Here is a 12,661-nt window from a genome sequence, read left to right on the forward strand (position 1 = left end):
GCTTAGGGATATTATACAAGTAGCTATTAGACCTATATACGCGGTATGTTTTTTATTGTCATTTTACATTTTATTTTGCTATGGTACTTTTCATTTGTTTTTGATTGACGGATGCGTAGAGTTCTATAAAGTACCCGATCAGGCAGAAATCCGACCGTCGCTTGCAAGAACGTCCAGACCCTGGGATTCGCGTCGCGTCTCTGAAGGGCGCGCGCGTGTTCCAACAGGGAAGAAACGCGAATCGCAGGGTCTCTGCCAGACTAGTATTGGGTATACGTGCCATTTTGCTCACGATACTATCACAGGAACTTCGATGTCCCATTGGTTTCTTTTATCTGAAAAGTAATTTTACCAAATGTACGACCCATTGTACTCTGAAAACAGTGGCAGGGCTTATACTTAGATGAATACGATAGTACTATGGCGAAAGACTTCCCAAGAAGTAAAACAAAACACGCAATGCAACAGAACATCGTAGAACAAAGTGAACCGAACGTACAAATTTGAGTCGCCAGTCTGGCGATGGTTCTGACCGTCCGAGTCGCCAATGAGTGAATCAATTCGCCATTTTGCCGTCTGGCGAGCGGTAGCGCGAACACTGGCGAACTTAATTTTGCATGTTCAAATTTTGAAGGCATTGTATGTCATAGGTTACCATTGAATTGTATTGGGCATTTGATACATTTGATATATGAGGCATAAATTAATAGGTTTGTCTGTATGCTTTTGGGAGCATAGCAAGAATTTGTAATGGACTCACAAAATAAAATAGTAGAAAAAAAATACCAAAAGTTACACCTGGCCCTTTAACCCTTTTCCTGCCAAGTCCATATTCACCACCAGGTCAAGATGGTTAAAATTAATGAAACACAACGTATTCCATATGATGTATTTTAACATAATACTGTACATTCGAGGCTGTTGAAAACATAATACTGTAAAGTTGATTTTTTTTTGACAAAAGATGCTATAACATACCAAGCCAAGTGGGTGAAAATACGTCATATTCTGGCTCAATACCGCTTTTACTGACTTGGCTGATGGGGAAGGGATACAGTTATTACTGTCTGGCAGGGAAAAGGGTTAAACGGATCAAATTTTATTCCTATAATCACATGAATTTTATGATTGATTTTTCAGAATGTCAACTGGAAGTGTGCTGCATGAAAAGAGTGGAATAGAAGAGAATATTCCTGTTGAACACCCAAAAAGATTAAAATTGGATCGACCAGCTGATCGCCATGACGAATATCAATACCTGGAGTTGATAGATCATATTATCAAGCATGGAAATCACAAAGAAGACCGTACTGGTACGGGGACCGTGTCAGTGTTCGGTGCTCAGTGCAGATACAGTCTCAGGGGTGAGAACGCCTGTTCTTTTTTGCTTTGCTTTTTACCACAGTCCCTCCATAAAACAAATGCACCCTCTATCACAAGATTTTGATCTCTCGGTTGATGGGAAAATTTCTTTGCATCAGACAGGCATCCACCAATACAGAAAGTGCAGGACCAAGCTATCATGATGTGAAAGGCGTACAAGTAGAATGATCCCCCGGGAAAGACATACTGACTCTCAGTTTTTGCCATTCTTTTCTGATCTACCACAGGGATGTAGAAAATTTTGGTTACAGGTGGCAAAAATCAAAGTACAGGCAGTTACAAGTAGTGTACATGTATGTGCACTTAAAGTTTGTGTAAATGTCCCAATTTTTTACTAAAACTAAATTTTCACAGCCGCCAAATTTTAGCTAGCTGATAGCTGGCTGTTTTTGCTGGCTGCCGGATGCCGGCTATTTTCTACATCCCCTGTACCACTTAGAGCTCTTGAACACGCTATCCAAGTTTTCTCCAAACCTTAAAAACTTCCTTATTCCCAAATGAATTAAAACGGGTGGCAGCCATTTTGAATCTCCAATGTCAGTATTTGTCATGTAATTTTTAATCTAGTACCAAACCTTGCATGGTGACCCCTGATTTTTACCATGATTTGGTAAGAGAATGCTTGAAAGTTTCATTGAGGAAAGTTTGAGCAAAAGTTTGCAGTCTTTCACTTTTAGGCGCATACTACCTATAATTCAACCTTCAGGCCATAAAGACTGCTGATTTGCTGTAACTTGTGTTGTTTTGAGAACTTACTGAAGTTGAGCTGCATAACTGAATATTTTCCATGGCTGTAAATATCTCTAAACCAATTCCACCAAAGCTATGGGAAAAATCTTTACTTCTCTTTGGTGAAAAATTAGACCTGGATGGAGAGAAGTTGATAGGGGAACGGCGATGTTAACCCTTTTCCTGCCGAGCGCCCTTGTCCGTTATTCTCCCAAGTCAGTAGAAAACCGCCCCATAATATGTGCCTGCAAAAGATTGGCTCTCCTGCATGTTATCCTGCCAGCCTTTTGGCAGAAATCGCCCATTTTCAGGGTAGTTTTAGCCGTACTTATACGTGTTAGACTTCGATAATTTCTACATGCCCGTAGACAGGGGAAGGAGCTCAAGGGTTGCTGCAGAAAAAAATTGAGGTCACCGGCTTTGTTTGCCCCTGGGAGTGCGTCATTTTATTGCCGTTTCATGTTTATTTTTTCGGAAATAAACTCCTTCAGTATTACGTACGTCCGCCAGGCACAAACATCACCTCACTCGTCTGTTAGTCAGAGACCCTGAGGGTCGTGCTAGGGGTGCAGCAGCACCGTCAAACCTGTCCTGTTTCCCCAGGGTAGGGTCAATTGAATACGTACCTCCAACGACTTGGCAGTGTAGCACAAAAAACTACGTTTTTGCCGTTGTATTAACGACATGGCTGAGCCATTGAAGCACAGCTTTACGTAGTTTTGCCAGCTCAGTTGGGAGTTGGCTTACAAGTGTTACCGTTCATTACTGACTTAATCGAGTGGTCCTCAGTCAGGTACGGGTTTTACCGACATGGCTTGGGCTGCAGCTAACCAGTGATAACCAGTCACTAACCCAAAGTCTTCAGTTCACTTTTGCGATGCACGGGTGCAACGCAATATGCTTCCATTGTTCTAGCCATCGACGTGTCCACATGCTGGCAGCCATATTGTACTGCTAGCTGGTTTGCATAACAAAAAGCAGTCCCTGCTAAATGCAGGCGGGTATCCCCGTACATGTAGCATATTGACCTCATGTGCCCTTTTGAATTCTCTGTACGCAAACAGCGTACATAGTTACCAATGCGTCGGCAAGAGGATACGTTTGCCTGCAAACCAGAGCCAATACTTCGGACGGTGGAATAAATAAAAAATCAACAGCTACGTCCATTGAATGGCACGGCCAAGGCAGTGAAGGACGTTGCCTGGCTTGAACTTGCAGAGCTGAAGCCCAGCTTAGTACGTCGGACACCAGTTTGTAATGGTATTTCCGAGTCGTTCATATCCGTTCCATGGGAGGAACAAGTCGAGCCGTCCCGTCAAAAATACGTTCTCATTTTCAGTCACGCACAACTGAATAAGTGACTTTCGTCTCGCACCATCGGCATATCTGCCAAGTCGCTTTGCAAGAGGTAGCCTTCTAGATTAGCATTGCCGAGTTGGTCAAGTTCGGCAGCAGAATCTGTATAGTGCCAGGCAGCCAAGTACGTCCAACTCCGCCAGAAAACGTCACCATGCTATCCTGCCAAGTCCGCTAAAAAGCGGTAAAAAAAACCCAGCCCCCCCTCGGGTGTGGGGGACTGGCGGACAGGTTTCTGCACCTTTCCCTGTCTATCGACTCCCTGCGAACCCATTTCGAGGGGAAAAGGCGTTCCTTGTCAGAAAACCTGTCCTCGGATGACCCCTAAACGCACAGGGGATAGCAAAACGTAGTGCCGTCGACTAGGCAGGAAAGGGGGTACCAAAAAGTAGCCGATTTCCACCGCCTTAGGAGAATAACGGCCGTGGCTGCTCAGCTTCTAGCTACACCGAATTTCAAGCGGATTTTCACCGACTTGGCAGGAAAAGGGTTAAAGTTTTGTGTTTCTGTGGTTGATTTCTGTCTTTGTAATCTTGTTTAACTCATTCATGCCTTTGTCTCTATGGAAATAGAGAAAAAACCTCTGACTCATCAAGTTGTGAATTCTCCTGCTGCAGATCAGTTTCCTTTGCTGACAACAAAGCGGGTATTCTGGCGTGCAGTGGTGGAGGAGCTACTGTGGTTTATTAGAGGGTGTACCAATGCCAAGGAACTAGCTGACAAGAATGTCCATATATGGGATGCAAACGGGTCCAGGGAATTTCTTGACAATAGGGGGCTTCAACACAGAGAGGAAGGTACAGAATCTATGTGGGTGTATGCATCTCTGTTTGTATCTGTGTGTATATGTCTGTCTGTCTGTGTATTGTGTGTGTCAGACCCTGTGTGACTGTCTGTCTTGTAGGTATGTTATTTCAATTAAGTACTTTTTGTGGTTCTTTATCATAGGCTTCCTCGAGCAATTTGAAAGACAAGGTGTTCATTGTGTACAACATGTAATGTTGTTGATGACAAGGAAATTCTTGTCCTGATTTATACTCAGTTGTCAACGATAACAGTGCATTTTACTCGTAGAGGTGATGTGTTGACACGCTAATTAGTGTTTCAACATACTTTGGGGAGTTGAAAAAGAACTTCAGTTGTCATACAAAACAAAATTACTGAAAAAATCTTAAAAAGTCGCAGCTATTGGCCATTTTAAAGAGGGAGACATATGTGATGAATTGGCATGACACACACACACACACACACACACACACACACACAGAGGCAGACAGGCTGTAATGGCGAGTTGAATATTGGAAATATGACAAGAAACTACTTTAGTTACAACAAATTTGAAATATATCAAAAGTTACAGCCTGTGTAACGTAAACACATGTGAAGGGTCAGTTATGAAACGATATGAGGGTATGATGTTGTGTAGGAATGTGACAAATGTTATTCCTGTCACCATGCTAACAGGAGACTTGGGTCCAGTGTATGGTTTCCAATGGAGGCATTTTGGCGCTGAGTACAAAGACATGCATGCCGACTACAGCGGACAGGGTGTGGACCAGTTGGCCCAGGTGATAGAACAGATTAGAAGCAACCCCAATGACCGGCGGATTATCATGACTGCCTGGAACCCGCCTGGTAAGATTCATCGTCCTCCCAACTGCATGGTACTACACAGTACAGGACTGTATACCACTGCATTGCACTGCGCTGTGCTGCACTGCACTTTACTGCACAAAACCACTGCATTGCAATGCACGTTACTGCACTGTACGGCACACCACTTCACATTTAAGCACACAGTTTGTGCACCTGGAAATGCATCTCCAGCTTCAATTTAGGGACAAAGACGTTAATGACATTCTGTGGAATAGAACACAACCTATGCAAAGTGCAACAAAAACCTGTAAAGTCATCTGTGCAAATATTCAAATTTTTACTCAAAAGTCAATGTCTTGAATTTCATTTGGTTTTGAAATATATAGTACTCAACTGAGTATAACCCTCTGGACAATTTCATAAACAGTGTAAAGAGGACGTTATTGTCACCAACAAGTAGTTGCTTTCACTAAATCAGCTATCAAGTTGTTTATGACATACCTTCTCCATTCTGTCCTTTATTTCTGAAACAGACTTACCCAAGATGGCACTACCACCATGCCATGCATTCATGCAGTTCTACGTGTGCAATGGAGAGTTGTCCTGTCAGCTGTACCAACGATCAGCAGATATGGTAATTATTTGTCCCGTTCTTGCAGCATACTAGTAGCCCCTCTGTACACAATAGCTCACAGCTGATTAATGCCCTGCAAAACTCAGCGCATGATGAACAATGTTGTGGAGGAACCTCAAACAGAGACAAGATTGACATGAATCTACAAATTGTACAGGTCTTGACCGGCAGGTTTGCCACCTGGAGCCATCCATGGCCAGAAGTCGGGATTTTTTTTTTTAGACATTTTTACATTTTAGTAGTGCATGTTGACATGTTAGGTCGGAACTAACAGCCGAACTAACGTGACCAAAAAAGCCAAACTTGCAAACCTATCGTGTATCGTGCAGACCCAACATATCCGCACCTATCGTTTCTAAAATGTCTAACGTGTATGCCAGGTTGGAACTAACGTGCCTAAAATGCCAAACGTGCAAACCTATCGTGTATCGTGCAGACCTAACGTTAAAGAACCTATGTCTAACATGTATTGCATTTTAGGGCGTACAAATAAGTCCTATTCTATCATGCCAATCGTGCAAACCTATCGTGTATCGTGCACGCCAAACATGGATGCACCTATCGTGTCTAAAGTGTCTAACGTGTATATCATGACTGCACGATTGACATATGGTACCATTCGACTTATCTGGACATACACGTTAGACATTTTAGACACGTTAGGTCCGTACACGTTGGGTCAGCACGTTACACGATAAATTTGCACGATTGGCATGATAGATTTTGACTCTTGGACAACCTAAAATGATATACACGTTAGACATTTTAGACACGTTAGCTCCGTGAATCTTAGGTCGGCACGTTATACGATATTTGTCAAGATTCACGTGATGGCCTACAAACACGGTAAGGTCTACCTCTATCATGCCAATCGTACAAACCTATCTTATATCGTGCAGACCTAACGTGTACGCACCTAATGTGTCTAAAATGTAACGTGCATGTCATTTTAGGTTCTCCACATGAGTCAAAATCTATCATGCCAATCATGCAAACCTATCGTGTATCGTGAAAACCACGGACCTAACGTGTCTAAAATGTCTAACGTGTATGTCATTTTAGACATGACTCCAATTTCTATCATGCCAATCATGCAAACCTATCGTGTATCGTGCAGACCCTACATGTACGGACCTAACGTGTCTAAAATGTCTAACGTGCATGTCATTTTAGGTTGTAAACATGGGTCAAAATCTATCATGCCAATCGTGCAAACCTATCGTGTATCGTGCAAACCTAACGTGTACGGACCTAACGTGTCTAAAATGTCTAACGTGTATGTCATTTTAGGTTCTCCACATGACTCCAATTTCTATACTGCCAATCATGCTGACCTATCGTGTATCGTGCAAACCTAACGTGTACGGACCTAACGTGTCTAAAATGTCTAAGGTGCAGACTTTTACAGTGTTTAGTCATGCACGTTTGCCTTACACGTTTGGGTTCTATAATGTACAATGGCATACAACTCCCCATAGCACAATAGCTTCAACAATGTGAAACGTACATTTTTACCAACTACTGGCCATAGCTCCATGGAGCAGAACATAACTACCGTTACGGTACATCACTTTGTGCTTAATGAAAGGGCTGGCTTCACATGCACAAGTGACTATTGGAGATCTTAGAGTGCGCCCTCTAGTGGTCAGTGTTTCGATCTGTTCTCTCAGTTTTGAATGAAAACACGTTCTAAGGATACTGGGAGAAATTTACAATGGCAGAGTAGCCTGCCTAGGGATATGTAAGTAAGCAAGTCCTTGGTCCAGTCAATAAAAAGTCTGCTCTCATTTACAGTTTTCCTGGAAACCTTTCGAAGTAACTGATAATTATCAGGTACAAGTTGCCATTGTACGTATGCTTAGAATGGTAATACCATCAGTACTTCACCCACTAGCAATCATGGCCTTTTACAATACGCCAAATGCCCCTTCTCACAAACATAGCAATACTAGTACCGATAACTGCACAATTGCAACAATGTAAAAAATTAAATTCAGACAATCAGATAAATTTGCTCTGTAATCAAATATTGTGGATGCCTTTTATTTGTTACTAAGAAAAGATTCATCATCTTCAGGTAAACTAAAATGTGCCTTGGAGACAGACAATTTAAAATTTTTCAATACTTCTTGTAAGGGAATGTTTGAAAGTTTCATTGAGAAAAGTTTAGGCAAAAGTTAAGTCTTTCACTTTCCAATGCTACCTTAGCAAAGCTTCAAGCATGTGTACTCCGTCAAAGTCCAAGTGCGTCGCCCAAAGTTACACATTTCAATCAAATTTTGTTTCAAAATTGTTAATATGAAGAGATCTTCTCGCCATGGAAATTCTTATCTTGAAACTGCTGCATTCAGAAATACATCAAACACTATTATTCTATTATTTCAGACATTTCTTAGTCATGTTCACAAATTCATCAAACTCTTATTTTCTTTGATATTTTCAGGGTCTTGGAGTTCCATTCAATATCGCCAGCTATGCCTGTTGACGTACATGATAGCGCATGTTACTGGTCTGAAACCAGGCGACTTTGTACACACTATGGGAGATGCCCATGTCTACTCAAATCACGTCGAACCATTGCTTGTACAGGTGAGAACTGAAAATTTGTCATTTTCAATGAACTGTCTTCATGACTTCTATGGTCTCAAAATTTGGTATTTTTGGTGGTATATGGTGACCAAATTCAATTTTTTTCTGCAAGGAAAAACCTTTGCTTCCCAAAAGAGTTGCTGCAGCAATTTAATTCTGAATTCAGTGAAGATGGTTTGGTGTTTCAGTATGCTGTCAATTGGCTGATTTTTGTCTATCAAAAACACAAGAATGCAAGGTCATATTGGGGTCATTGAATTGGCAAGTTGTCTCATACGTCAATGAACACAGCTGGTAATTTATCATTGCTGTACATCTGTTGCAATCCACTGTCAATCACTTTCCGGTTTCTGAATACACTGCATCACATGCTTGTTAATATTGATTGCAATTTTCGTGGGATGACCTCTTTCAGGTCTGTTCAATCATGACAAATCCCTGCCTAGAATATATAACGGGTACATTGCTTTCATCAGCAATATTTTGCATCAAACACACCAGTTTGTCCCAGTTTCAAAGAAGCACACTGCTTCCACTGATGAAATTTGGGTAATGGGAAAGTTGAAATACAAAATTATGATCTGAATCACACCTACATATGATGAATTGCTGAAATAGGGCATTGGAAGTTTAACTGCTGGGGGCTTTTGAACATTTCAAAACAAAATCTGAACAGTGATTATATATACCGGTACTTGTTTTTCTCAGCGTAGCATTGGCATAGTGATAATTTGGCATAGTAATAAAAAACATCACAAAAACCACATAACCCTAAATGCTAGGAATTTTATGTGTCGCGATCATCATTCATTTTGAATTTTTGACATTTCTTTTATTCTTTTAGATCCAGAGAACACCTCGTCCGTTTCCAACTCTTCACATCAAACGGCAAGTTGAGAATATCGATGACTTCAAATTTGAAGATTTTGAACTGAAAGACTATAAACCACACCCTAAGATCGCCATGGAAATGGCTGTTTAAAACACAGCTGTAACTGTTGATATGTTTTCTATTGTTTTCTGTGTTCTGTTCGTAAAACACAGTCCCACGTTCTACTCTAAAAAGAAATGTCGAATTACCTAATGTTCGATTTGTCAGCACAGACTGTATGTGAACAATGATATTGATGATGACTGAATTTTGATCCAGTTTGGAATTCGCACAGTAACAATAACATTGCATATTTTACATGATGGGCTGTGTTTGCAAGGCTAATAGTTTTTGTTTCAACACATTTCACTGAGAAGAGTAAGAAAACTTATTTGTTTCATAGAACAAAAACAATGAATACATCAACATTTACAACTGCTCTTTTCCTTTTAAAATAGCATGCACCTCGAAAGTGAAAGACCTAAACTTTTGCTCAAACTTTCCTCAACGAATCTTTCATCCATTCTCTTTAAAAATTGAGAATAAAAATCAGGGTTACAGTGCAAATTTTGGAACTGATTTACCGATATTTGAAATTCAAAATGGCCACCCTCCCTGTGTTAACTCTATGGAGAAAAATAAAATTTTTGATTTTTGGTAAACTAAGATAGTGAAAAAAGTATCTCACACCAAGAGCTTTAACCCTTTCACCCTCACTTCCCTGTATACAGGTCCAACTTTACCATAGAAAACAATGGATTTGGGACAAACCATGGTGGTGAAAGGGTTAAAAACTTGACTCCTACTAGTGTGAGATCAGAAAAGAATTGTAAAAGTTTTGAGTGTCCAAATATCTGTCCCTGAAGTGCACACTACCTAAAGTTTATGGGAGTGAGTACATGTCTGTATGTACCTTTTTACAAATACAGTGATTATCATTTTTTGCTGATGATGAGTCAGTATAGGAAAGACAGCTCAACAAATCAGGGCTACTATAACATTCCACCTGTCCCAAAAATTATCACAATTGTACATATTACCAGAGGAATTAATTATTCTGTATGAAAACCATGGTAACAGTTTGATATCAACAAAACATGCCAGATGAGAGTATGGTAATTTTTTATCATTAATATTTCATTTTGTAGCCAACTTGAGTATTTTGGAAGAGATTTAATAACTTATTTGTCACATCTAGTCAGTGAATACAAGCGACTCGCAGCGCCTTGACAGAGTTCATTAACACTCAAAGAAAACTCTATTTTTGTACTTTTGTACCATTGTATTAAAAGATAATCATCGTCAAGTATGTTTTATAACTTTTTGTGGTGCTTTAAATGTCTCCAAAGAATTGTTTGTTGCTATTCTGTGACTTTTGAGTAACTAACCCTTAAAAGTTGTACTGCATTTCAAAGCTATGTCTACAAGCAAAATTGCACTAGAGAATCTGAAATTCTCAAACTATTTATAGCCAAGGCTGCATTTTGAACCATGAATACGCGCATTTTGACGTCAAATACACAGTTGTACATGAAAATGAGTTTTCAATCTTGCTTAAACTTTACACAAGGAAACGTTAAAGCTATTCTTTCATATTTGATCATACAAATTAGGAGTAATCTTGGACGCTAGTGCCGTAGACAAGGAAACTGCTTTAAATTTACCAGTCCTTGAGACACCAATCTCCCCACTCTCTTGGTGAACTTGTATGAACAGCACTAAAATTAATATTTACAAAAACCAAAACATGTTCAAACTTCCTGTTCTGTATAAGTTCTAAAAGGAGTCAACGCAAGCTGTAGACCAGCAAAAAGAAAAGAAAAGATCAAGTCTATAATCTTTACACCCCTATTTGTCTGTGTAGAGGTCCAACTTTACTGTCAGAAGAAGTGGAGTTGGACCAAACCATGGTAATGAAAGGGTTAATTAAAGCATGATATGCAACAGTTGTGTGTCAACAGATTGAATTGAACAAGCCAATTCTTGGATACGTACTAGCATACATGTGTACTACCATTCAAAGCCATGATATATACTTCCGTTCCAAGCATCTTTCAAAGTTCTTCGAGTTGAAAGTTTACGCACTAGGATGAAAAGTTGAGTGACTTTATTGTAGTGTCCAAACAGTTAATGCCCAATTGCCATGTAGAGTCTCAGCTATCTGTGTATCAATGATAATTTTATACCATGTACTTATTGCCCAATTGAATTGTAGATGAGTTTTATGCACCAGTTTATCATTAAACTTAAATTTTCTTATTCCAATAATGCCTGTGTGATTTTTATTTGCCCTTTCACCTTTGACCTGTGATGTCACAGCACATTCAGGGCTGGAAATCAACCATAGTTCCTGGTCCCAAGACAACCAAGCCTCTCCTTTGGAATTTTAATTTCTAGAAATTGTCCCATTGGACTACCAATTATTCACATACATGTATGTATCATGGAATAAAACCGCAGTGTACAGCTGAACTGCTTGTATTGTCTCCAAGCTATCTTGCAGACTTTCTCAAACAACAGTCAATGATGAGATTTGAAAAATAAAAAGGAGTGGATATATGGAGTACAGGGTAGCTTTTGTCTTGTTTATAGTTTTGCACCTTTGATTAGCATATAAGGAAAATCAAGTATTTTGTGGTACAGTGTCTGTGTTGACTGGAAAATGAAATACATGAGAGATGTTAGAGTATGATCTCCATTCAACTGTTAGATTTTCAGAAGTAGACAGTTAAATTAGACATTATTGGAGTAAACGGGGACTCCCAGATGTCATCCACTTTGACTTACCATGTAAAAAAAGGTAATTTCCAGCCCCGACTCTTCAACTTGTGTGTGGCAATAAACAGTACAGATCCCTTAGGGGTAGTGTCTCTTGAAGATATCTAGAATGTTCCAGAACAGTTGACCACAGAAATAGTCTAAAATTTGTAGTGCATTTGCAAGTAGACTACCCACTTAGAATCTATACAGCAACCATGGTGACACATGATACATGGTGACACATGATACAATATGTCTCTCTGGAGGAAATTTATCATATATTTTAAATCCCTTCATAACTACCTTTTGAGCAAGTACAAAAAAGGTATGGTATGACTGATACGACTGAGTGCATTGCGAAGGTGACAATTTCAAAGATTATTATGGCTTAATGACTGTAATCAAAATGGTCTCTTTGAAGATTGGATGATATTTGGCGGGTAATCAAAAAGGCCAAAAAATACAGCAAACAAGGCTTTAACCAGTTTCATTGTGAGTGAATTTATCAAGAGATCTTTGCCAATTTCGATTACATCCAATTATAGAAGCCATTTCATAGAAGATCACCAAATGGACAGACCCAGTGTGTCATTAATATCACAGTTCAAGAGGATACTGGATGGTCTTTTGGAATTTCAAAACAGAAACTACAGATATACTAAGTGTGATACTACTGTTAAAACTCCATTACCGGTAAATGGGCAGGTTTTTGTCAGCTCTATTGCTGAGCAAATTGACTAACT

The 12,661-nt window shown here is 39.8% G+C and overlaps 2 protein-coding genes and 1 pseudogene across 3 annotated transcripts in view; all 3 read left to right on the forward strand.

The window, feature by feature from the left end:
* LOC139133082 (thymidylate synthase-like) overlaps positions 1–11,426 on the forward strand; it is a 396,310-nt gene extending 384,884 nt beyond the window's left edge. For both annotated transcript variants that reach the window (XM_070699503.1, XM_070699510.1), the window contains exon 8: positions 9,394–11,426. The gene's annotated coding sequence lies outside the window, so the exon portion shown is untranslated. The remainder of the gene's footprint in view (positions 1–9,393) is intronic.
* Positions 1–12,661, forward strand: part of LOC139133031 (SCY1-like protein 2) — a 429,639-nt gene that overhangs the window by 67,231 nt on the left and 349,747 nt on the right. The gene's annotated exons all lie outside the window — the stretch shown is intronic.
* Positions 1,141–9,572, forward strand: LOC139133098 (thymidylate synthase-like; annotated as a pseudogene).

Source organism: Ptychodera flava, chromosome 1 (genome assembly GCF_041260155.1).
Source record: "Ptychodera flava strain L36383 chromosome 1, AS_Pfla_20210202, whole genome shotgun sequence".
In the NCBI taxonomy this organism is placed as follows: domain Eukaryota; kingdom Metazoa; phylum Hemichordata; class Enteropneusta; family Ptychoderidae; genus Ptychodera; species Ptychodera flava.